The 25614-nt window shown below is 40.5% G+C and overlaps 1 protein-coding gene across 3 annotated transcripts in view; it reads left to right on the top strand.

The window, feature by feature from the left end:
- The window catches only part of LOC109044336 (uncharacterized), a 133974-nt gene that overhangs the window by 86453 nt on the left and 21907 nt on the right, over positions 1-25614 (top strand). The window lies entirely within an intron of this gene.

Raw genomic sequence — 25614 nt, 5'->3', positions numbered from 1 at the left:
CCCTAAAAATGTGCAATATGACGAAATGAAGATTTTGGCGAGTTGAGTAAAAAATTAATTATGAAACAACTTTCAACAACAATTCGTGGAACAGCTTTCCATATAAAAAAAAAAAAAAATTCCTGACTTACCTCGACCGATGCACTGGGAAAAAAAAAACACATTGGATCTAGAGTCCAGACTCTTAAAAACATCGACAAGAAAAAAAACCTACTCTTGATTCAATCAGAATTTAGCTTAAATCAAGAACCAAGCCTCTTAATTTAAGCGTTTTCCGTCTTGATTCAAGCAAAAGTCCGATTGAATCAAGAATATTTTTTCTTGTCAATGTTTTCAAGAGTCTGGACTCTAGATCCAATGTGCTTTTTTTTCTTTTTTTTTTCTAGTGTGGCTTTTTCCAGTGTGCGACGGGCGCGGTGTGACTGTGACGTTAGCGAGGCCTTTTTCATACAAGTGTGTTTGACACTTCATCGCCGTCGGCCGAAGCGTGAACTTGCCGACCGACTTAATTTGCCCTCCAGAAATTTATTTCCATCCCCCACCCCCTCCTTTCGACCGACACCCTTTCCCCGGGGACCACGGGAGGAGTAGCAACAAGCGATTCGCTGCTCACTCTAGTTGTCCGGCCTTGTTTTTCCAAACTTCCATGCGACGTTGCCACGCTTCTGTGTTCAAAATTTTTACAAAAATAGTCCCCACCTCTCCTCCCCCTCCAAAAAGAACGTACCTACATTTGAACATTGCCAAATTTCCCTCCGCAGCTGCATATGTACTAAATGAGTCTTTGACATTCCTTGATGAAAATTTCAATACTTTTTCTTCTGATCTTGGCCTGAAATCAGGGAAATTCTGGACAAAAATTGGCAAGGTACATTCTTATAAAGTATTGAATGGTTTGAGTCAATTTTGCAACCTGGTGCGTCAAGTTACGTTTTTTCGTGCGAAGAACGACAAAATAGGGGCATTCGCATTCCACGAAAAAGTGCTTTTTGAGGCAAAGTTTTCCGCTTAAACGGAATTAGAGAACGTAGTGTGAAATCGGATGAAAAATATCAGAAGTGAAAATTTTAATAACCATTTTATAAGCGTACTTTGAATTCGTTCGCCCTCTTTTCATGCACTTTAATTTCTGCTGAAACATAGGATTAAATGGACGTATTTATGCTAAAATGAAATATGTTGCACGCATACCCCCATGCACATGGTTTCTTTTAGCATAAAAACGTCCAAATTAGAGCGGTCAATTGCCTCCAGAGGACCTGTCCACTTCACTGGATAAAGAGAGAAGAGAGAGAGTATAAAATAATTTAGAACCACGCCGATGAAGCTTGTTTCCCTTTACAGGATTGCAGGAATGTGCCTAATAACTAGCTTATTTCGCACATCGGAAATCATTTAACTCGAACTCAAACACTTTCAGCAAATTAAATCTACTATAGTGAGTTGGTAATTATGATATCAATTGATTAAACAAATTTTATTCAAATTGTATGCAAATTTCTTTCGGGTGAGAAGGCTTTCTGTTTTTCTTTAAAAAAAAAACACACACTCATGTTTCAATCATGTGAGAGGGACTGGCATTCGATGCATTGCAACGTAGGTACGTTACAGCACGTTACAGTATGCAGTATACGTTGCGAATGACATCGTTCGTAATATCACGAGTTTGAGAATTACACGTAAGAGAACGTTGTAAAAGTCGTATACGTACATAATTGAAGTCCAAGAAGTTCGGGAAAAAATTTCATGCATGAAGAGGTAAGAAATTACTTGGGAGAGTGGGCTGGATTTATTACGTGTTTTCCTGGTTAGAAATAATATTCACGCATACTATTGTCATGGGAACGGAGTTCCCCATGATATTAGAATCGTTCCGTTGCTTTCGCTATGGGATTCCCTATACCTCTGCGACCTTGAGCGTTTCGCCCAGTCTCCGATTTTTGGTTGATTTTCCGATGTATCAAAAACCGTTGTATTTTTTAGCCAATCATGTCTCTACGTCAAGTTGTGTTGATTGCTAAAATTCGCTTTCAGCGAGTTTTTTTCCACCTTAAGATGTCGTGTCTGACTGGTAAATCTGCGCAGAACCACGAAGTTCCGTTTTTAGGCAAATTCTTTTTTTTGGGAGGTTCTGATTGGTTATATTTCGCCATCAGTTTTCTGTTCGTTGGTGCAAAAGATCGCCTACCTCGGTGTTCTTGAGAAGCCGCCATTATCCCACCTCAAATTTTAAACATAGATATAAAGAAATAATAACCATCGTACAAGGTGGAAAATTGCTCTGGAGGACCCGTTACGGATATATGAGCCAAAATCAGAACTCGATTGATGGATTTAATCCATGAATACAGAAATATTGCCTCAGCTTACTGCCGCGATCGCAAATCCATACTGAGATGAACCTTGTGACATATGACAGCATAGGTAAACAATGTCTCACAGAGTAATGCGCTTTAATCCGATGTCTCTTATGACGCCAGTGGCCGAACTGCCGAAATCTCAAGGTCGTCTTTTGTGAAGCCCCGCTCAGCGTCCGAGATCACTTAACTGTGCTAATTTCTCCCAAAGCTCTCATACGGCGAGATGGCTCAGTCAGCAGAGACACCATTCTGACGTCGGGTAAATGTCACTTTTTGTGCGAGCGGGGGTTCGAATCTCGCAGGGGACAGTTAATTTTTACTGGTTGTATTGAATGTTTTAGACCAATCATCAAACAATAATTAATACTTGGCAACTTAGGAAGCACATAGGTCCCTTATGATGCGTATTCAGGCATATGTGTAGAGTAAAAATATCGTACGTAGGGTGTCCCAAAAGTACCGGGACTGGTTCTGTAACTTCAAAAGTAAGATAGATACAGACATGATTTTGGTCTCATTTTAAAGATCAACTCAATACCTATCGATTAAAACCAAGATCAGCTCAATCGGATAAAAATTGACCGAGTTATGACAATTTGAAATTAGTGAGGAAAGTTTACCCCTACGGTTTTTAGGAAGATTTTTCGCTTACCAGGATTCAAAAAGTTAATATTCGTATCCACTTTCCTCCGAATCTTCCATAACTTCCTTTTGCTTTTCAAAGTACCGTCCATCAAACCGGATGCACTTTTTCATGTGCTCTTGCCACTTATCCAACATTGTTTTCCTGAATTCTTCCTCTGGGATGGCGTTGAAAAAGTTTTGAATTGCATTCTGGATTTCGGTCTTCGATTCGAATCTTCGTCCACGAAGCTCCTTTTTAAGTGTAGGAAACATCCAAAAATCACATGGAGCCAAGTCAGGGCTGTAAGGGGATGAGGGATTGTTTCAACTCCATTTTTACTCATAAATTCACGTGTTAAGCTCGATGTGTGAGGCCGCGCTTGTCTTGATGGAGTATCCACGAAGCTTTCAAGTCAGACCGTTTCCGGGAAATGTGCATTCTCAACTCCTTTAGCACTTAGCAATAATACGCACTGTCAACTGTTGTGTTTGGTGGTACAAAATGTTGATAAATGACACCTCGAAAATGAAAAAAACACAATAAGCATCACTTTATAGGCCGACTTTTCGATTTACGGCGATGAAGAATCTTCCTTAAAAACCGTAGGCGTAAACTTTCCTCGCTGATTTCAAAGTGCCATAACTTGGTCAATTTTTATCCGATTGAGCTGATCTTGGTTTTAATCGATAGGTATTGAGTTGATCTTTAAAATGAAATCAAGATCATGTCTGTATCCATCTTACTTTCGAAGTTACAGAACAAGTCCCGGTGCTTTTGGGACACCTTTTGTATACTTTACGCCGAATAAGCGAACCTGAAACTTAAATGCGGTAACTTCCGAAAACCATAAATAATCCAACGAAAATAAATAATTGGTACATAACAGCTTTCTTGTATGCAAAAAAAATAATTAAAAATGTTAAAAAAGAGATGTCAACACGAAATTACATAGCCCCTTCAATTCAGAAGATACTACAAACGAACTGTACCTTAACATTTTCATATCCCAGAAACTAACGTTCCCATGACGAATATTGCTATCGCTAGCGATTGCAAAATCCAACTTGTTTCCTGTTAAGCCCTTTTCGTCACTTTTTTTAGAGCCTCTTGAATTTTTTTTCTTAATTCCACTAGATGGGACACGAGGGGTTGCAAATCTATATTTGACAATTTTTTTAATCACTCAAAATCGTTGGTAATATTTTAAACTAGCTGTGAATTTTCGTTGTGAATTGACGGGAAATCCCTGAGACTAATGAAACAAAATATAAATCCGTTGATGAAAGCAACATCCTGTTAGATAAAACTCGGAAATGCCACGTAAGCCCTTCTGATAAATAACGAAAGCTTCCTGAATGCAGCAGTTTTTAGGTCTAAAAAATGAAAACACGGCAATATTCTTGGGGCACAAAATAATTTGTCTAAATAAATTATTCTTCAAAATTGAGTATTCGTCGACGTTTCATTGTTGGCTCATTGACCACCAATTATATTTATATAATTATATATATTATATATGACCAATAATTTGGCAACGGTGTGGGCGGATTGAAAGTCGACTCACTGACTCACTGAGCTATGCTGTTCTGTGTCGACCTTCCTCCTTCCACCTTTTTCACCTTGGTTATTATTTTTCCCTCTTCACTTTCTCGTTCTTTCTTCATTTTTAAGTCTTAAGGACGATTTACAATTAAAACGACGCTCTAAGGGGGCCTTACTTCAAATTAACTTCCGTGCCAGACTCAGTCGTAAACACACTGGTCGAAACGTAAAAAAAGAGGTAGAAAAGCTCGGAGGGCGAAGGGGGGGGGGGGGTTGTCTCGCTAACACACGTAATATTTGAAGTGCTATGGAGACTAACAGTAGAGAATGCTGTAAGCGCCAAAAACGTGTAAGACTAACAGGATACTCCACAATCAAGGTTTAGAATATTTTCGCGTTCGCAAATTTTAATGAGGCGCCTATAACCAAAACCGGCAATCTCCGTTGCCTTGTCTATAATAATTGTGCGATCATAATAATTTCAATATTGAAAGAACGAGAAAGCCTTATGTTCATGTTCCTTGTAAATGTTCTGTTATCAAGTGAGAAAATTTGGAACAATGTTAAAAACAGCTAGAAGTTTTGGTCGGTCCTCGCAAAAAATTAATAAGATCGAACAATTTCTAGACAGGGCAATGGAGATTGCTGTTTTTGGTTCTAGACGCCTCAAATGTGATCCGAGCGTGAGAGGAAGGGACGAGAACATTTCCAGGAAAAAGATAAATCGCAAAAGCGATCAGCAATCTCCATTGCCCTGTCTAGAAATTGTTCGATCTTATTAATTTTTTGCGAGGACCGACCAAAACTTCTAGCTGTTTTTAACATTGTTCCAAAACAAGTCACAATTATCGCAATATCGCTCGTTTTTGATGAAAATCAACGTCTAAATTCAATACCATTGAGCATGCACAGTGTCAAATTGTCAAGTCAAAATTTTCATCATTAGCAGAGTTATGAGTATTTAAGGGTAAAAAATTACAATAATATTGCAATGCAAAAAAAAAAAAATCGTGATCATTTTCAATATTATTTCGATTTAATGCAATATTTCAGTTACAAACTGCTACTTGGGAGCGGTTACGACGATTTTTCCATCGAGGATTTCAATTTCTTTTTAATTAGGTCAGTGCCTCGCTGTTTCGTAAGCTGGAACTGAATTCCGATCGAAAAACACGAATACAATTTTCCATTTGAGTAGAAAATGAGGTAATGGATTAACAGTGGGGAACGAAAAACATCGCGATAGCATTTACAAGCAACGAGGCCAAACAACGAGGTAAGCTTGGTGGTCCGATAAACCAGAAATTATTCGCATACTCTCATAATTTTAGTTCGGTTTCCGTAGTTAGCTCTCTACGTTCCCATTTCTTTACGTACATTATGCTCCGCGCTCGGGGCGACGCATATGGGACATGTAATAGGTATCGATGAATTCGAATATCACAAATTTCGATCACATAATTCTAGAATTGCCCCTCCTATTTCATATTTTGAAGTGAAATAAACCAGCTTCATTGCTTTAAATTTTCGTGGAATTTCCTTCCATTGAAGAAGAAAATTCACAGGGTACTTCACAAAGATTCTATTTTATGGCACGCCGATCAAAATGAAAGTTCTTTTGGAAGTCGCATGCAGATTCACGAGAATTTTGAGTTCAGTCATCGATATATCGATAACCTAACCTCCCAGCCAAAGTATCATAAGCGCCATGCGACGTTTCAAAATTTCTGCCGCCATTTTACTTTTTTACAGAGACATTGTTGGTTAAATCTGTCAGAAAATTTCACTGAATTTTATCGGCAGCACAGGGAAAATTCGGTGAAATTTTTCGGACAGCTTCATTGAACAAACTCTCTGAAAAAAATTAAGTGGCGGCGGATATCTTTAAACGTATGGCGCTTGTGATACTTTGGCCGAAAGGTGACGATGCACGGTACTAAAGTTATAATTTTTTAAGTGTTTGGGCTAATAAAGTAATTGGGCTTTATTTTGCATAGCCTTTCTCAATTTCTCAACCCTGTGATTAATTTCGACAAAAATAATGCTCAATCTTTTTTGACAGTATTTCCTTGATTGGGAAATACGAGTATAAGAGTTCTGCCCATCCGGGAGTGGAACGTCCATCCCGGCACACTCCCTTTTCATTTGGATATTTCTTTAACTTCCAAATTATTTTTACTCAGCACCAAAATCCGTCCGCAGCCAAACCATACGACAAAACAGAGACAATTAAATAATTAATGGAGTACATGGGTCAGTAAATGTTTAATTTTCAATTACCTGCCACGCGCCACTCATTGACTTTAGTCAGACCAATCCTCCACGCCGACAAGCTGGATTTCTCCCTTCTCTCTCAGGTCCCCTCGCACGGACTATGCTGCCGTGCTAAGGAAGAACGCCGTATGAGCCATCTGACGTTGCCAAATTTCCTTCGATAAATACCGAATTTGCAAGGAAAATTGTGAGTAATTTTTTCCAAAATTTTCAGACAATTTCGTACGCAATTTAACCTAAAATATCTGAAAATTTCGAAGAAAAATGTGCATAAATGTCGTGAAAAATACATTTTTTGTCAAGGGAAATCTGGCAACTCTCGAATGTTCATACGGCGTTCTTCCTTAACACGGCAGTATGGCTGATGGACTGAAGGAAAATATTACCTTAGCTTACACCATAAAGTTGTTCCGCCTCCTCAACAACTTGTAATTAAGGCATCGAGATTTTAATTAACCTTCTCTTTTATTCACCGGAAATCGGAGGATTAATAGCAAACGTCGTTATGCAGGCGTTTCGCTTTTCCGCCGAGTGCATAATTAGAAAAATGAGAAAGGAAAAGAAAGGAGAGCTCGATTAATATTTCGAAGAGATGAATCTCCGAAATGATTGTTTTATTTTCCTGAAGTTAAAATGAACTTACAGAACGGTAGAAGCGTTTCTCGGAGGCAGAAATTAAGTGACATTAATGATTACGATTTAAAGGAGAACGCGACGATTTTAAGTTGAACATTTACGTGGAAACTCGGCGAGCAAATGGGCTGTAACCCTTAGAAGCACAAGACTTTTTTTATACGCAAAGTCTTAAGTCGGGTTAATTTGACTCGTAATTATAAATATTGATTTTGTTAGTTTTTGAAGTAGTAGCTATGTTTTTAATACTGGAAAAAAACACATAGGATCTAGAGTCCAGACTCTTAAAAACATCGACAAGAAAAAATACTCTTGATTCAATCAGATTTAAGCTTAAATCAAGAACCCAGCCTCTTAATTTGAGCGGATTTCCTTTTGATTTAAGCTTAAATCTGATTGAATCAAGAGTATATTTTCTTGTCAATGTTTTCAAGAGTCTAGACTCTAGATCCAATGTGTTTTTTTCCAGGGAATGGTAAGAAATACTTATTAAAATTTTCACTTTTTTGTTAACTTATCAGCGCTTCTTCACCCCCATTCCTCATCCGCCATTCGTAACTTTAGAGAGATCATCAGGTCAATTTGACGCGGATTGAGATTTTTAGTAGTATTCGTCAAAAAAAAAAAAAATTCCCTGACACGACACGACACAACTCTCGCCAAAAGACCAACTTTTTGACGTGCGCCCTAAGGCGCTTGAGAGCCCTTTATAATTTGTTTCCTCAAAAAGATCATTGATTAGGACACATCGTAGCATATTTTGAGCAAATTTGATGTTGACTTTCCTCATTTCAACAATAAGAGACACCTCAACGCGTGCTGATGACGGCGCAGAGATGCAACTATTCGTGCTTGATGGCTGTCCGCGCTGCATCCACAAAATTGAAGGCGCCATGTCGCGAAGCGTGAACTCGCGATTTTCTGATCTATGCTACCAATAAGATGTCGCTCCGAGCTCCGGCTTTGATTTGAGGAATAAGTTAAAGATAGCCCGAATACGCTGCTTCTTTTTCCTTTTTGATGTCTGATTATTTTTTTTAGGATGTATTTGTAGCAGACGTATACCGAAAGCTTGTATATGTACGTCAGTCATCACCCTTGTGTCTGCTGTTTACCTACCCCTATTCGGTGGGTGATGAGCCTCAGGTGACGTAATGAGCCAAACAATTTTACCAAACTTCGGTTTGTTTGCAGAACGAAATGCTCAACACGTTTCTTGACCATCCACCCAGAAGGTGGTCAACCGTTGACTGTTGGAGTCGCTAAAGTAAAAGCTTCCACCATTGCCAAGATAGGAGGGTCTCTCCTCGTCTCTCGCTATTCCCCTACATTCAATCACCCGAAAGCGACTAAACGCTCCGTTCTGAACATTCAGTTTTAGCCTTAGCAAGAGGGTTTGAAGGAAATGCCGATTTTCCAATATCCGACTCTTCGGTCCAATCTCCCCCTGGCAGGGGCCATTGGACCACTGAGGGTCAAATATTGCAAAATTGGCATTTCCTTTCAAACTCACCGCCAAGACTGGAACGAAACGATTATAACGGAGCGTTTTGTCACTTTTAGATGGTCTGTAGGCCTCGATGGACGATCAAATTCCAAACCAATTCTAATCAAAATTGACCATTCGATAACTGTTGGTCGTCACGCAACATTCCCCTTTGATCAAAATCGAGTGTCAGCATTCATCATTTTTTGACGGACTGTGCAATTGTGCATCTCTGCCAAGTTTTCATTTCTGAAAAATGCGCAGTACACACACTTTTTCTCATTTGGCTGGGGATAGAGTGCCTATATGTGTGAAGGGAGAGTGCAGCCATGTCGAATTATGGAGCACATAGGGCTCAAAAGGGCAGCCAACTTACGGACACAAAAAATTTCACTGCCAATCTTCAGATTCCAGTAACAAACCAAGATGACCAAGATTGTTCATGAACGAGCGTTTTTCCGCAAAAATCATTAATTCATGGAAAAACTAAGTCAAGTGCTTTACAGTCGTAGCAATTGTATCGATAAATCACTCTGAACATTTTGAATTGGACCGCCCTAAGCAGAAAGGAGCCAAGCCACATCAACTATCGCCAAAAATGGGGCGATTTAATATTTCACACGTTGTTGAACATTAACCATGTAGGCACGTCAACAGTAGAATGCTGAAGTCCCGAAAGTTTAAGCTCCCACCATGGCCAAGACACTAGTGGAGGGTCTCTTGTCTCTGATCGAGGCCCTGTTGTGGCAAATGAGCATACCTTCGTTTCACTCCGCTTGCTCTAGTAGAGTACCTGTATAGCGAGAGTATGGACAGATCGCTTCATGGAGGTCTTAGGGCCCAAAAGTGCAGCCATCCCTCTAACCAACTTCTAACATACGAAATTTCACTGCTAGTCTGCAGAGTCTGCAAATTCCAATTCTGACCAAGAATGTACAGAAATGAGCGTTCTTCCGCAAAAGTGAGTAAATTTATACAAAAACTGGGTCAAGTACGTGCTTTATAAACGACGGTTCGTAACAAAAGTATCAGTACATCGTTCTGGATAATTGAAATTCATAGGTTGGCTGTATTTCTGGGCCCCAACTTCATTCGCAGAAGTATCGGTGAAGGCCTGATGGATTTTCGGAGTTTCACATTTGTCCACACTCTTGCTATACAGGTACTCTAGCTCTAGGAATACCTCTTTTGAAATCGGACTGTTGGCGGGAAATATTGCAACGGGGAAGGGAGAGCTTGAGATCGCACGTCGTTGAACGGTGACGGTGAGTGTGCACGGAATCGGAAAAGGGCTAGTGACCGGGACGGTGCGAGTGCGGGGGAGTTGGATTTGTGTCAAGTTCAGGCGCCGCACCTGCTGAGCCGGAGACAAGAGCCCACTCCACCTTCTCAAGTCGGATCGCATCGCACGGCGTCAGGAGAAAGGCTCCAACGCATCTCGAGCGGGTGAAGAGGCTTCACATTTTATTGCTCCGCCAGGCTCAAATGTATCGTTGCCTTCAGCTACCATAACAAGGCTTTCACCTGCCTTTAAAAGGATTTCTGTCCCCGCGCCCCCCGTCCAATGAAAAGCCCCAATGCCGATACACGCGAATCCGGGGATTTTTCCACCATAAACGAGCGTGAACGTACTTTCAAGCGTTTTCCTACCATATTACCGTGCTATGGAAGAACGCCGTATGAACATTCGAGAGTTGCCAAATTTCCTTCGATAAAATGTTCATTTTATATTATCAGGAAAGTTACACTGAAAAAAAAACTCCGGCCGTGGGAGCCGCAATTACGGGCTATATAGACATACCGTCCGTTCCAGGCTCAAAGGCCGAAAATTTCGGCTGAGCTTCGGCCTCTGAACCCGGAGCAATCGAAGCTACGCCTCCAGCAGCCGGAATTTTCGGCCTTTGAGCCCGGAACGGACGGTATGTCTATATAGCCCGTAATTGCGGCTCCCACAGCCGGAGTTTTTGTTTCAGTGTATGAATATTTTCCTTTTTCAGGACTTTTCGATGAAATTGCGAGCAAAAGTCTGAAAAATTTGCGGGAAAATCTGTTTACGTTTACCAAAAAATTCGTATTTTATCAAAGGAAATTCGGCAACGCCCGAAGGTTCATACGGCGTTCTTCCTCAGTGCGGCAGCATAGTATTCTGGTCGAATCTTTCGATTGTAAAGTTTTCTTTTTTATTGCTTAGATTTTCCTGGAGTACTTTCATAGGGAGAGTATGGCCACTTGGCTACGTGGAGAAGCTTAGAGCCCAAAAATGTCGGCGCTTTATTTTGCTTTTTGCGGATGGGGGGGAGGGGTTATTGCCGACTTTTGACGGTTATCACCAGCTGCACTCGATGCCGACCTTATTACATTTGAGATGATTTTTCTTGAAAATTGCACTCGATTAGCCCTGAAACTTGGAAAATACGTCGTAATAATGCATTTGAGCAAAGTTCCCGTTACGATACGCAAATAAAACTACATTTTCAGTCATTTTGTATTTACAGCGTCCGCCATTTTTGAAGGCTCCATTCAGCCTAAGATGACTAAGCCAATCAAAGGTGGTAATCGAAGTGGCTATACTCTCCCTATAAAGGCACTCTAGATTTTTCCATCGAATCACACTTCGAAAAATACATGTTTTGGTCAGATCAACTAACAGGACTGCATCAAAATATAGACTTATTTTATATGTTTTGGTCTTGATACGACGGATACGAAAAACACGTGATACTGCACACCGAAATTTAAAAACCGAAAATTGAGACGTGCGTGAAATTTCGATGTGCAGTATTGCGTGTTTTTATTTCATCTTTTAAGTCTCGGCAATTTCGCTGTTCGCGACTGCTATCACCGACCTGATGATGGACTAAAATTTAGACCGAAATGCTCATAGTCTGATGTAACAGAATGTAACAGGTCAACAAATCAGGACCAAAAAGTAAAAAGTAAGTCAAAATCTTGATACTTGAATCAGCCTGATTATGGGTAATGAAATCATTCAACTTAAAAGAATTTTGTTGATCGACCAAATTTTGGTTAAGTCGATCGAAACCGTAAGTTACTCTCCTAAAATTCCTAAAATTGCAGGTATATCCGGCCATGAGTAAGGCTCTCGCGTTAATATGAGAAATCTCTCTCGAATACCACTAAACAAGCTTAACTGTCGTGATTAATGCCTATCTTCCTATTTGAAGGGATTTAGTCTTCACGGATTGCGTCTACACCTCCTAATCAACGATTCAAAATCCTTATAAAGAGCAAGTGCTTCCAAATTTCCTGGAGTAATACGAACAATATGAAATATGAATTTCGTGGGAAATGTCTACACTTCTGATTCTCTTGTAGTTGTTACTCAGTTAGTAAATTCCTTCATTAGAATATTTTCCTTTCGCACAACCTGCATAGTAAAATAAACATTATTGCAAATAGCAAGATGTAAACTATGAAAGAGATAGCTAGATGTAAACTATGAATTAAATTGGCTTTGCCCTACCTTGCATACTAAATATAACTAACTTTTAAATAAATATAATTAACTTTTTTCAATATATTTAGTATGCGTGGTAAGGCTAAGCCAATTTTATTTACCTGATTAGTGGCACAAGTAATTAAAATAGTTTTTTTTATTCTTAGCAGTACCATATGAAATTCTTCCAAGCTATCTCATTTACACTTATAAGAGGAAGTGTGCGATCAATGTCTAGGCCTTATTCAGGCCCGCCGCAAGGGGGGGGGGGGTACCGGGTCCCTGGTACCGGGGCCCGGATCCCGGAGGGGGCCCGTGCTGCCCGTGAAAACCACCACGAATTCACATGCAACCCTTGTTTCGTGAGAAAAAGTGAAAAATGTACACTAAAAATTTCGCAAAAGGTGAATAAATTTTCAAAAACACGTTGGGGCACTATAGAACTCTTCTTAAATTTTCAAAGAAGTATAATTTTTGGAAAATTTCTGTCTATTTTCAAGATTTTCAGTACAGAGGGATATTTTTAGTAACTGCGTTTCATTTTCTTCCGTCGTCAGATGCTAAGAGACTCCAGTCTGGGCATCCTCGACTTTAATGGCTCATGGCTCAACTCCCTTGCCATAGACAAACGAAGGGGGGGGTCCAGGGGAGCCTTGCCCCCTTAGAATTGAAAATAGTATCATAAGCCCCCCCCCCAAAAAAAAAAATAAAAATAAAAATTTTCCAGATGTTTTGAAAGCAACAATTCGCAAGTATTTTGTGTTGAAAGTAGAAAAAAAACGTAATTATTCCGCAGAAATTGATGGACAAATTCGTCATGGAAGCTTCAAAATGCGTCCAAATAGATTTATAAATTCAAAAATTTCTCGAGGATGCCCCTCGGAACACCATCCCCCCCCCCCGCCGTGCTTGGGGCCCGGGCCGTAAAACTGGTACCAGGGCCCGGGGTGGAATGTGGCGGGCCTGGCCGTATTGCCACGGAAGAATGGGTATTTACCATAAGCATTGTAAAATATCTTTTACTCGTTTTGTGATACAGAATGGTGCAAAAATAACGGCAGAAAGCGAAATAATATCGTGTTAGAGAAAGATGATAAACGTGAGCCAGTGGCGTGGCGTGCTTTGCGATACATCGATCGATACGCCACTCAAACCTATGAAAAAGGATCGATTATTAGGGTGTTCGCAGCGAACACCTTAGTAATCGATTCTTTACCATAGCTTCAAATAGCGATATATCGATAATCGATCATTCACGCCACGCCACTGAGAGCCTGGTCCACAAGATACCATGTAATCGAGCCGACGTTGAAGTAGGTATCTTTGAAAGTCTCTTCTTCATTTTGTAATGTGAGTTATCTCGTTGCAATACTCAGTATACCAAAATAGAACCAACTTCAGATACCGAAGTTTTCTTCATTTTAATTTTTCAATTTGAGCAGAGAACGGAACCGTTACGCCCAGAGGTACATTTTCCCTGTCTATCACCGAAAATTTCCCATTGACGTGCGAAAGTAACGCTCAAACTACCCAAATTTTGAAATAAAGAATTTGTCCGGATCAATAGTGCCGAGTTTCACGAAACTCGAACGAACAGGAACCGAGAAAGCATTTTAGGCCACGTTCGTCATCTTAAATTTGAGAATTTTCAAAAATGGACTAATAATTCGAGTTTCCCGTCGAAAAATACCCCGCGACACCGAATTTCAGTAAAATCCATAGGAGCCGAGATAGCATTTTAAGCCACGTCCGTCATCTTGGATTTAAGAATTTTCAAAAATTGACTAAAAATTCGAGCTTCCCGTCGGAATATACCCCGTGATACAGAGTTTCACGAAACTCGAACGAACAGAAACCGAGATATCATTTTGGGCCACGTCCGCCATATTGGATTTGAGAATTTTCAAAAATTGACTTATAATTCGAGTTTCCCGTCGAAAAATATCGCGCGACAACGAATTTCAGAGAAATCCATCGAACAGGAGCCGAGATAGCATTTTAAGCCACTTCGGTCATTTCGGATTTTCGAATTTTGAAGTTTTTGAATTTTGACAGATTTTGATTTAAAAAACGCGTAATACCCAAAATCGAAGCTCAGATACGGATTCCTCGTAAAAAATCGATGCGATTTCATGTATCATACACTGACACCGAATTTCAGGAAAATCCATCGAACAGGAGCCGAGATGGCATTTTAAGCCACGTCGGTCATTTCAGATTTTCGAATTTGGAAAATCTGACTTAAAACGCGTGATATCCAAAATCGAGGTTCAGATTCGGATTCCTCGTTAAAAATCGATGCAATTTCATGTATCATACCCGATCATAGCGTGAAGGAAAGAGACGTAACGTAGGCATACTGATTCGAGCATATGAATGCAACGTGGCAACATGGGTAGTGCTCAGTAGGTCAGCGGAGGAGGAAGAATAAGAATTTATCGTAAGGAATTCCTCGCGACGAAACTGAAGCGCCGGGCGGCGCCTCCCTGTTCGGTTTCACTCGGGCGACCCGCGCGGCGGCGTAGTTCAAACGGGTAGTACGACAGAATCTATACGCCTTGTTTAACCTCTTTCCTCAACGCTATGATAACATATGTTACATGAAATCTCATCAATTTTTCACGAGGAATCCGAAACTGAGCTTAGATTTTGGATATTACGCGTTTTAATCTATTTAAACCGTAAGAGAATTTACAGAATTGTCCTTGAAAATTGATTACCCAGTAGTGTTTTTTAACGTCATTAAACCTCTTTCCTTCACGCTATTCTAACATATGATGCATAAAATCTCAACAATTTTTCGCGGGGAATCCGAATCTGAGCTTAGATTTTGGATATTATGCGTTTTAATTTATTTAAAATTGTTGTAGAAATTACAGAATTGTCCTTGAAAATTGATCAACACATCAGTGTTTTTTTTACGGCATTAAACCTCTTTCCTTCACGCTATTCTAACATATGATGAATGAAATCGCATCAGTTTTTCGCGGTGAATCCGAATCTGAGCTTAGATTTTGGATATTACGCGTTTTAATCTATTTAAAATTGTAGGAGAAATTACAGAATTGTCCTTGAAAATTGATCACGCATTGGTGTTTTCTTTTGCCCCGTTTTTCTTCTGCGTTCACGTAATGAATAGAGTCCCTTTATACCCAGAGTTACGACAACTCGATTATCAGCTGACTGGCAGCCGTCCTTGGCTGGCCATGGAAGCCGAAACGAGTGCACCCAAACGAACGATATTGAGGGATAAGGATCAGGAATCCTGCGATGTCTGTCACACAAAAACAACAACATCAACAAAGTGATCAATTAAAAAGAAAATGAGATTGGTTTGTGAATAATTTCTTAATCTATTTTCATTTTGGACCTATGGAAATAACAATTTACTCTTGATAAACCACAATTAGGTAATATTTTCATTATTCTTGTTCACATTCGAGGTACCGCCATCTTGGTGCACTCGTTTTTGCCTCCATGAGCGAGAACCAATCAGAATTGGATTTTTTTTTAGGCCACTTTCAGCCCAATCCTGGCCCAACCAAAAGTGAGTTGTCGTAACTCTGGGTATAAAGGGACTCTAGTAATGAAATTAGACCAACAGTTGACTCATCAACTAGTCTAGCCTAATCTCCCAGAATCGGTCTAAAGGGCGAACGATTTTATCAGATAAGAAGATGTGCGGTCCTACTTTCCGGGCAATTGCGATTAGATTGCAGCTGGGATGAGGGGAAACGGAAGATATGCTAAACTCCGACGGATATTAAGTGAAAAACCAGGAAGGGGAAAGCCTTTCTTCCCGAAAAGTTTGTGCTCGGGCCAACTTATGCGGTCACTGGAGCATTGTATGGGAGGTTGCGGGAAACAATTTTTTTGCAGCAACCAGGCCCGCCACGAGGGGGGGGGGGGATACTGGGTCCCTGCTACCGGGGCCCGTGCTGCCCGTGAAAAACCACTGCGAATTCATATGCAACCCTTGTTTCGAAAGGAAAAGTGAAAAATTTACCCTAAAAATTTCGCAAAAGGTGAATAAATTTTCAAAAACTCGCAGGGGCACTGTTCTTAAATTTTCAAAGAAGTATACTTCTTGGAAAATTTCTATCTATTTTCGAGATTTTTAGTACAGAAGAATATTTTAGTAACTGCGTTTCATTTTCTTCCGTCGTCAGATGCTGAGAGTCTCCAGTCTGGGCATCCTCGACTTCAATGGCTCATGGCTCAACTCCCCTGCCATAGACAAATGAAGGGGTGTCCAGGGGGGCCTGGCCCCCTTAGAATTGAAAATAGTATCATATGCCCCCCCCCCCAAAAAAATAAAAATTTTCTATATGTTTTGAATGCAACAATTTGCAAGTATTTTGTGCTGAAAGTATAAAAAAAGCGTTACTATTCCTCATAAATTGTTGGAAAAATTCGTTATGGAAGCTTCAAAATGCGTCCGAATAGATTTATAAATTCAAAAATTTCTCGGGGGATGCCCCTTGGACCCCCCTCCCCCCGTGCTTGGGGCCCGGGCCTTAAAACTGGAACCAGAGCCCGAGATGGGATGTGGCGGGCCTGGCCTTATTTTATAACTTTCGAAGCTTATTTCCAGTTTTACATATTTTTTTTTTGGCTACTAGGGCTTGTGAGTCCTAAAATTCGATGAATCGATTGTGTTATAAAAATAATTGCTCATTTCTGTGCCAGATTCTAACAACTGGCGTGGGAGGTTTTTTTGGACCTAACCTTATAAATTCTCCTTAATGTTGAAAAAGCCCCACCTCGAAACATATGATGTTTCAATGTCACCTTTTTCTTCTTTTTTGTGCACCGAGTCAAAGCGTGAAAATTACATTTTTCCAGCTTCATTCTTCAATGCGCATCGACGAATTAATGTAACATGATTCATTTCCTCACAATGTAACAAACCTACCGTGCGGGGCTACCGATCGCTGCGGGCCAATCAAATGAATGGAGGTAAAGGACACCCTTTGAAACCCCTCCCCCGCTGCCGGATTTCCTGCACCCTCTCACCTTTCATATATTTATATTCATTAAAAATATAAACATATGTTGAAGCCACAATCTTGCAACGCCGAAACCGGCCGAAAGAAGAGAAGAGGGAGCAATCGCCCATGATCGATGCGCCGAGTGCAATTAAATCGGGATTATACGCCACTGCCAAATCGAGCTTTAAAAAAAACCCTCGTTTTTTTAAAACACGGTTGAAGTGCACTTTTTTTTAAACTTTGCAATGTTGGGTACAGCTCGCATCCTACCTTGTGGGATTTTTGACCCAATTAAACGGCAGGCTAGGTCCGTGTCATCACGCTTTTTTCGAGCAATGAGGTGGGGCGGGTGGGGAGAGAGAGGAAAACTGTCATGCTAAAGAAAAACGAGGTATGAACATTCGAGAGTTGCCCGATTTCCATTGATAAAATGTTTATTTTGGAAGAAAGTTATACATATTTGTCCTTGAAATTTTCAGACATTTTAGATTAAATTGTCATCAATATTGTCCGAAAAATTGGAAGAAAAATATTCAAAACTTTCCTAATAAATTCGTATTTCATCGAAATAAACTTGGCAACGCCTGAAGGCTCTTACGGCGTTCCTCCTTAGCATGGCAGAAAAGGGGACAAGAGGGGGTGGTTGCAGTCGGAAAGTATCGGTTGCAGAGTATAAGAGGCTCTTGAAAAAATCAGGGCAAAGCAAGCGATAGCAACCTGGCTTCGGTTTTCTGAGGGCTTGCCCTTAATTAATTGAATGTATGTGACTCAGAAAAACAGAGCCGCCACTGGAGGTAGTTCTTGAACCCGTAGCGACATTTTGTATTATTCTTAAAAGAGGATGGCATAAAACGACAGAAACATATGAAAGATTGGAATCTCCCTTGAAATATCTCATAAAATTTAAAAAGGCTTCCTAAAAGAATGTATAAATTACATAAATTCCACATATTTGACATTCATAGAAGTATAATATATTTATCTAGAGGCTGAGTATGCAACTGAGAAACATGATGCAAAGATCTTTGCTATTTGTTCCTTCCCTATCTGTTCTTGTTTATTCACTTCCCAGCGGTTTCCCTTTTCAATGAGACAAAATTGTTTATCTACTAAGAGATTGCGCTTTGGGAGCCATTCAAAATGCCTTCATTTTTGCGAGTATGCAATATGGCATACTGAAGAGTTAAAATAGTTGCCCGAGGTGTGGACGGCAAAAAATGTTATTGTAAAGGCACCTGATCAAAGTTTTTGCGTTTCGTATTTCACAGCTTGGTCGAGGACTGATAATGTTTCGCTAAGATGATGTGTATTTAAAAAAATTCTGATCAATATTCAGCACTGGATAATTATCTAAAATTCGATCAAATAAATTCATACGATTCCGAATTCAATCCGAAAATGTATAATTTATTGCTTTCCTTTCTCTTAAAAGAGAATTTCTTCGACTAACATGGCAACATGTGGTGAGGGTGGTCAGTGCACATCGTGTGGCCTACAACCGCAGCGTATGAAAAAGGGAAAGACTGACTCTGGAGTCTGAAGTCCAGCCGTAATTTAATATCCCAAGTCTCGATCAGCTTCGTGACCAACTCAACAAAGCAGTTCCAATTCTCTCCACCGCCGCTGCGAAACTTCTAGCACAGCTCATACCCAACTTAAAAGTTCCCGCTACGCAGGATAGTTGCCAAAAACCAAAAATATATGCCAATTTTTTCTCTCTCCATCGTTGACAAAAGTGTGATTTCGTAGTCCGGCATCATTTGATTAAAACACTCAAAAGAAAATGTATAAAGAAGCGCGTGGCTCGGTTTGCGATGTTGGAGACTTCCTATCATACCTTATTTATTACGTCGAGAAACTCTCAACGTCATTTCTTTGAGACTTACGATATTGTTCCTCTCGAGGTGCGGATAATTCCATGAAAATTTAGCTGATTGGTTTTCTTTGGATACAATACAAAAAAATGCAACAAAAAATGTGTTTTGTTCTGGTATTAATGATTCTTTTACAAATTTTCGTTGAAATGTGAGTGGAGATTGCAGAACTCGGCGAACGGGATACAGCACGCGCGTTTTTACCGCTGCGCTGCATAGTACGAGGGGCGTTCAATAAGTAAGTATCCCCCCCTCTCTAAAATCCATAAGAATGGACCAATTTTAAAAAACTTGGACTCAAAATCTTCCTTAGGATATTTTGAGTTCAACAAAACAAACCGCAACAAAATCGGACCATGTGCGGCCGAACGCGAGCCGTTTGAACGCGCCGAGGTGCTCGACGCTCCCGCCGAATCTGCGAGGATTTGAAGTCCGCTACAGGAGAAGAGCTTCTCTGCCAAAGCCTCAGTCGTTCATCACTGACGAAAAATCCAAGAACTTTTTGTAGAATAAGGGCTTACCTCACTTCTCCACATAACCAGCTCGATCCAAGCAAGTCTGATACTGAGACCAAGACTAAGAGAACAGCTTTTGGATGCCTCGTGCGTGGAAGTCTTTCAGCTGACCGCGGATGAAAGAGTGGACGGCTTGTTTGACCTCTTCCACAGATTCAAAATTAACTCCTCCGAGTTCAGATTTCAGATACGATAATAAATGGCAAACCAGACCACCATTTATTCCCGTTCCTGAAATCTGAACTCGGAGGAGTTAATTTTGAATCTGTGGAAGAGGTCAAACAAGCCGTCCACTCTTTCATCCGCGGTCAGCTGAAAGACTTCCACGCACGAGGCATCCAAAAGCTGTTCTCTTAGTCTTGGTCTCAGTATCAGACTTGCTTGGATCGAGCTGGTTATGTGGAGAAGTGAGGTAAGCCCCTTATTCTACAAAAAGTTCTTGGATTTTTCGTCAGTGATGAACGACTGAGGCTTTGGCAGAGAAGCTCTTCTCCTGTAGCGGACTTCAAATCCTCGCAGATTCGGCGGGAGCGTCGAGCACCTCGGCGCGTTCAAACGGCTCGCGTTCGGCCGCACATGGTCCGATTTTGTTGCGGTTTGTTTTGTTGAACTCAAAATATCCTAAGGAAGATTTTGAGCCCAAGTTTTTTAAAATTGGTCCATTCTTATGGATTTTAGAGAGGGGGGGATACTTACTTATTGAACGCCCCTCGTAAATCGAGTCAATTAGAGAGGTCGGACGTAAATTTTTTTACTAAAACTGCAAATTTTGATGTTTATTTTGTCACATTTTAAATTTCAAGGGATGCTTTAAGTAGAAAATTATACGAGGAAACCAATGAAACCACTTTTAGAACGTCAAAATTTTGTATAGACGGAGTTATAAGCAAGGAAAGTTTCCAATATTTTCCTATTGACTCGATCCACTGTGGGCCGCCGGTAAGTGACCGTTAAAGGGCAAACCGATCTTACATCACGAGAATTCTAAATTGTGTATTGAGACCGAAAATTAGAACTAATAGAAGATTTTCCTAAGAAAATTCTGACACAAAAAACGCATGAAATATGAAACTAAATGATAAGATATTATCTACAGTGTTCAGGGCACAACATTATCGAATAACAACACGCGCCTTGAAGCCGTGTATCGTTAAGAGTGGCTAGCGTGATTCTCAAATCAACGTGGTTCTCGTGGTTCTCGTTCAATTGATCTGTCATTTAAAAACCTTTGAAAAAGGATCGATTATCAGAGTGTGGGGGTGGCCCTTTGCCGGAACTTCAAATGGGAGAATATCACCTCGCCTCTAATTGGCGAAAAAAATGAACACAATTGCTTAAAAATTACTCTTTAGGACAAGATTAGACAGGGCCGGATTCACCTACTTGCCGCCCGTGGGCCGCCTGTATTTTGCCGCCCCCTTCTCATTCGTTTTGAAACATCAATAAAAACCATTAAGTGAACGTGCAGCGGGGAGGGGTGCATAAGACGCGTTTACTCGTGTTGGACACATTCTTTGCGAAGCCCTGTCAACATTACCAGCAAAAGTTCACGGAACTTTGCGCAAAAGTTAAGTTCCGTGAACCTATCTCTGTGTGAACAATGCCTTCCATTTATAAGAAATGAACGAAAAAATTATGAAAGATCAAACTGACCGCACTGTGTTTGACGCAATGCGTGAAGTATTCATGCAGTCTTGTAGGCGCTATGCGTTCCATGCCGACCGCTGCGCCTTTCCGTTCCAGGTTAAATTGCGTGTTTGGTTTCTCTCTTAACTCGGCTAATTACCTAAAGGTGTTGTCTCTTGTATCACCGAAAGACGACAAAATTAGAAATTACTATACTTTTACCCTCAGGAAATGAGAGATTCTGTCGCCTTATATCGTTTGTAATTTATTTTCGGAATCTGATTTTTTTCTCTCTTTTTTTGATACCTACATTAAAAAAATTGCAAAATTTGCCGCCCCCTGAATTTGCCGCCATGGACCGCGGCTCATGTGGCCATCCTCTTAATCCGACCCTGCGATTATCGATATTTTTTTGCTGATTTTTTAAGGTCTGATTGTGCGTAAAATGCCTAATACTGACTACTACAAACTGTACATCCCGGTTTGATGTTTGGACATTTCTGCTGCGTTCAACTTGATTTTTACACGATTTCAAACCCATGCAAATCTATTCAGTCAGTTGCATTTCTAGTGTGGATTAGATCCATCTCGTCATTTCTCGAACATAGGAACGTAACTCCATTCCAAGGTTGTAAAATTTACTAAAAAATCCGAAGTTTTACAAGAATGCACTTGTGCGATCGTGGTCCGAAATTTTTCTGATTTTTGCACCAGATGAGATGAAAAATTAGTAAGATTTTAAGTCAGGAATGCCCAAGATTCCTCAGCTAAAATTGCGACCTGCGAGAGGCAATTTGGCAACGTGGAAATGTGGTTACGTTCTTTCGTGGGGGAAACGAAGATTTATCTCTCAACTCGGCAAGTCCGCGCATCCCTTCCAGAAGGGAAAGTTTCTGGAACTCGCGAGGCTCCAACGCAAACGCCAGATTCCGTTCAGAAATCGGTTTTTTCCACGGAAAAACGGCGAGAAAACCAGGTAACTCAGTTTTCGCAGTTGTTTGTTCCGAACTTGCCGCGGAAATCAATATTTTATGCATTTGAGGTATGAGTGAATAAATAAATGAATAAATAAATAAATGCGCGGGGGTATGAAAATGAAGCTGTCAATTACGGAACTTTCCTAGCTCCACTCCGCCTTCGCCGTATAATAAGCGAAGCAGCTTCCATACCGACTTGAAAGTTTTTTTAAGTTTCTCACTATTCATCGAACTTGAAGACTGATCAAACAGTGGCGTGGCCGGCGTGCTTGCGATAAATCGATTAATCTGCCAATTAAACCCATGGAAAAGGATCGATGTCAGAGTGTTCGCAACGAACACCTCATTGATCGATTCTTTGCCGCAGTTTCAAATGGGGAAAGTATCGATAATCGAACATTCACGCTTCGCCACTGATCAGATCTTTCACCGTGTTCCCTTCCTGCGAAGTCAATCGATAATATTGTCGCGCTGAGGAAAAACGCCTTATGAGCCTTCAGGCGTTGCCAAATTTCCCATGATAAAACACAAATTTCCCGATGAACTTATGAATATTTTTCTTCCGATTTTTCAGATAATTTTGTTCGTAATGTCGACTGAAGCTCCTGAAACTTTCAAAGGAAAATTTTCATATCTTTCCTACAGAATAAACATTTCATGGAAGGAAATGTGGCAACCCTCAAATACTCATACGGCGTTCTTCCTTCACACGGCAGAGTAGGGAGAAGGATTTGGGTGAATACACAAGGAAAGCGCCTTGAACTACTCATAGTCTTGATAGATATTCGATGGCTGAAGTCGAAAACGACGTATCTCCTATCGTGTCGTTGCAAAACTCCACTCGTATATAATTTGTTCAATAGAAAACCAACGAACAGTTTTTTTTTTTTTTTTTTTTTTTTTTTTTTTTTTAATTCCCTGTATATTTTTTTTTTTTTTCACTGAACCTGAAGAATTCACCAAAAATTACAAAAGGATATTTTAGTCCTTTTTCGTCTTAGAAATGGAAAAATAATCGGGAATTTTGAAATGTTGCGATGGTGATACGCACTCCACGTACAAAAATACCGATAGATCTGTTGTTTAAACCTATGGAAAAGGATCAATGAACACCTGAGTATTCGCAACCAACACCTCAATAATCGATTTTTTACCATGGCTTCAAATCGGGAAATATCGATAATCGATTATCATGCCTCGATAAGGGTATTCTTCTGTCGAAAACCAATATTTTGATCTTCTAACTCGAGTTGAAAAAATTTCACATAGCGTCAGTCCTCTGACCTAGGGGCGTACCTCGATTGCCGCATGAGCCCAAAAAAGATGGATTTATATATGGAGCAAGGCTCACGCGAAAATCGAAATATGCCCTTATGTGTTATCGTTATCGAATGAGCCTGATCGATAAGTCCCTATCTTAGCAATGTTTCTTATCGATCAAGGTCGTTCGATATCGATTCAATAATCGAGCTGCGGGAATATTTTCCTCTATGCAATAAGGCCCCTTCCCCCGAACGGTCACAACTCAAGATGGTATTTTTATAGTTCCTCCATCGATATAAAATCAAATTTGTTGCCTTCATCGCTGCGCGCTAAGGCAAAACGCCACATGAAAATGCACATATTGCCAAATTCTTGCCAATTAGAGCTAAATATTCCCTATAATATAAGTATGTTTTCCTATGATTTTCCTATAGGATTTTGTTTTCACTTTCATGTAAGGTGTCAGAAAATTTCAACGAGAGACATGTACGACGTTTCTTGAAAATAAATATTTTGTCGAGAGCAATTTGACAACGTCGGAATGTTCATACGGCGTTCCTACCGGGCGTGCGGGTGCCGGCCGAAACCCGTCAATGGCAACAAACCCCGGGCGGGAAGACGAAGCGAGGAAAAACTCGGTTATTGAAAGTTGGGGTCCCGCGCCCCGCTTCTGGTTCTGGTCAAGCATAAATTCCCGAATAGATTTACATCACGCTGCGCGGGTTGCCGGTATCCCGTCCGAAGGCGCACGGGGGATATCGAGGCGGAAGCCCGGCGGCGGTGTCTTCCCTCGCCGAAACCGCCCGGGCTCCCCGTGTAAAATTTGAATTTCCCGCCGGAGACGACTGCCGGCAACCCGACGCGCTCGAAACGATGCGAGCGGAAAAAACATCATAATTTCGTGTGTGATTTATTTCTATGCTAATTCGGCCGCTCGGTGAATGGCTCCGCCGTCGTTTTGCGGCTACGGCCGCGGCGTTGCCGGTCAACGAGGAATATTGGAAGCATCGGATGAATCGATGCCTTTGACTGGAGTCCCTTTATACCGAGAGTAAAGACAACGCGAATCCATTTCTGATTGGTTCCCGTATAGACCGTATTCGATAACGGTAAAAGCTGAAAATTAGTAATTTCCTGACAATTTCACTTTGCATTGGCATTTGGTACTCAAAAGAATAAAACATCTGTTACAAAAGATCCGTTCTCTCAGATTTCTGAATTTACTTTTGAGGCTATGTTTATGTTTTGAACCAATCGATATCGATACAATCTCACCCGTTTGATGTATCGAATACGATCTATTTTAGACCCTCACAGTGTCGCAAACGGGCACAAACTCCGATTTGAAGCTATGGTAAAGGATCGATTATTCAGGTGTTCGTTGCGAACACCCAGGTGTTCATTGATCCTTTTCCATAGGTTTAAACAGCAGATCTATCGGTATTTATGTACGTGGAGTGCGTATCTCCATCGCAACAGTTCGAAATTCCCGATTATTTTTCCATTTCTGAGACGGAAAAGGACTTAAATATCCTTTCGTAATTTTCTGAGAATTCTTCAGGTTGAGTGAAAAAAAAAAATATACAGGAAATTTAAAAAAAAACTGTTTGTTGGTTTTCTATTGAACAAATTATACACGAGTAGAGTTTTGCAACGACACGATAGGAGATACTTCGTTTTCGAATTTAGCCATCGAATATCTATCAAGATTATGAGTGGTTCATGGCACTTTCCTTGTGGTTTCACCCAACTCCTTCTCTCTATTCTGCCGTGTTAAGGAAGAACGCCGTATGGGCATTTGAGTTTTGCCACACTAAGAGCTAGAGTACCTGTATATGAAAGAGTATTGCCATTTCATCCTTTTACTGCTGAAACTGTGTGCCGCTCTTATTATCAAATTCTGAATTTAGTTCAGATCGAGCTTTGATAGATATTTTTGCCAAAATTTAATCTTCAAGTGTGATTATCATTCATTTCTCAGCCGATTAAAC

The sequence above is a fragment of the Bemisia tabaci genome, chromosome 3, assembly GCF_918797505.1.
Source record: "Bemisia tabaci chromosome 3, PGI_BMITA_v3".
NCBI classification, from domain to species: Eukaryota; Metazoa; Arthropoda; class Insecta; order Hemiptera; family Aleyrodidae; genus Bemisia; species Bemisia tabaci.
This window is presented reverse-complemented; position numbering and strand designations above follow the sequence as displayed.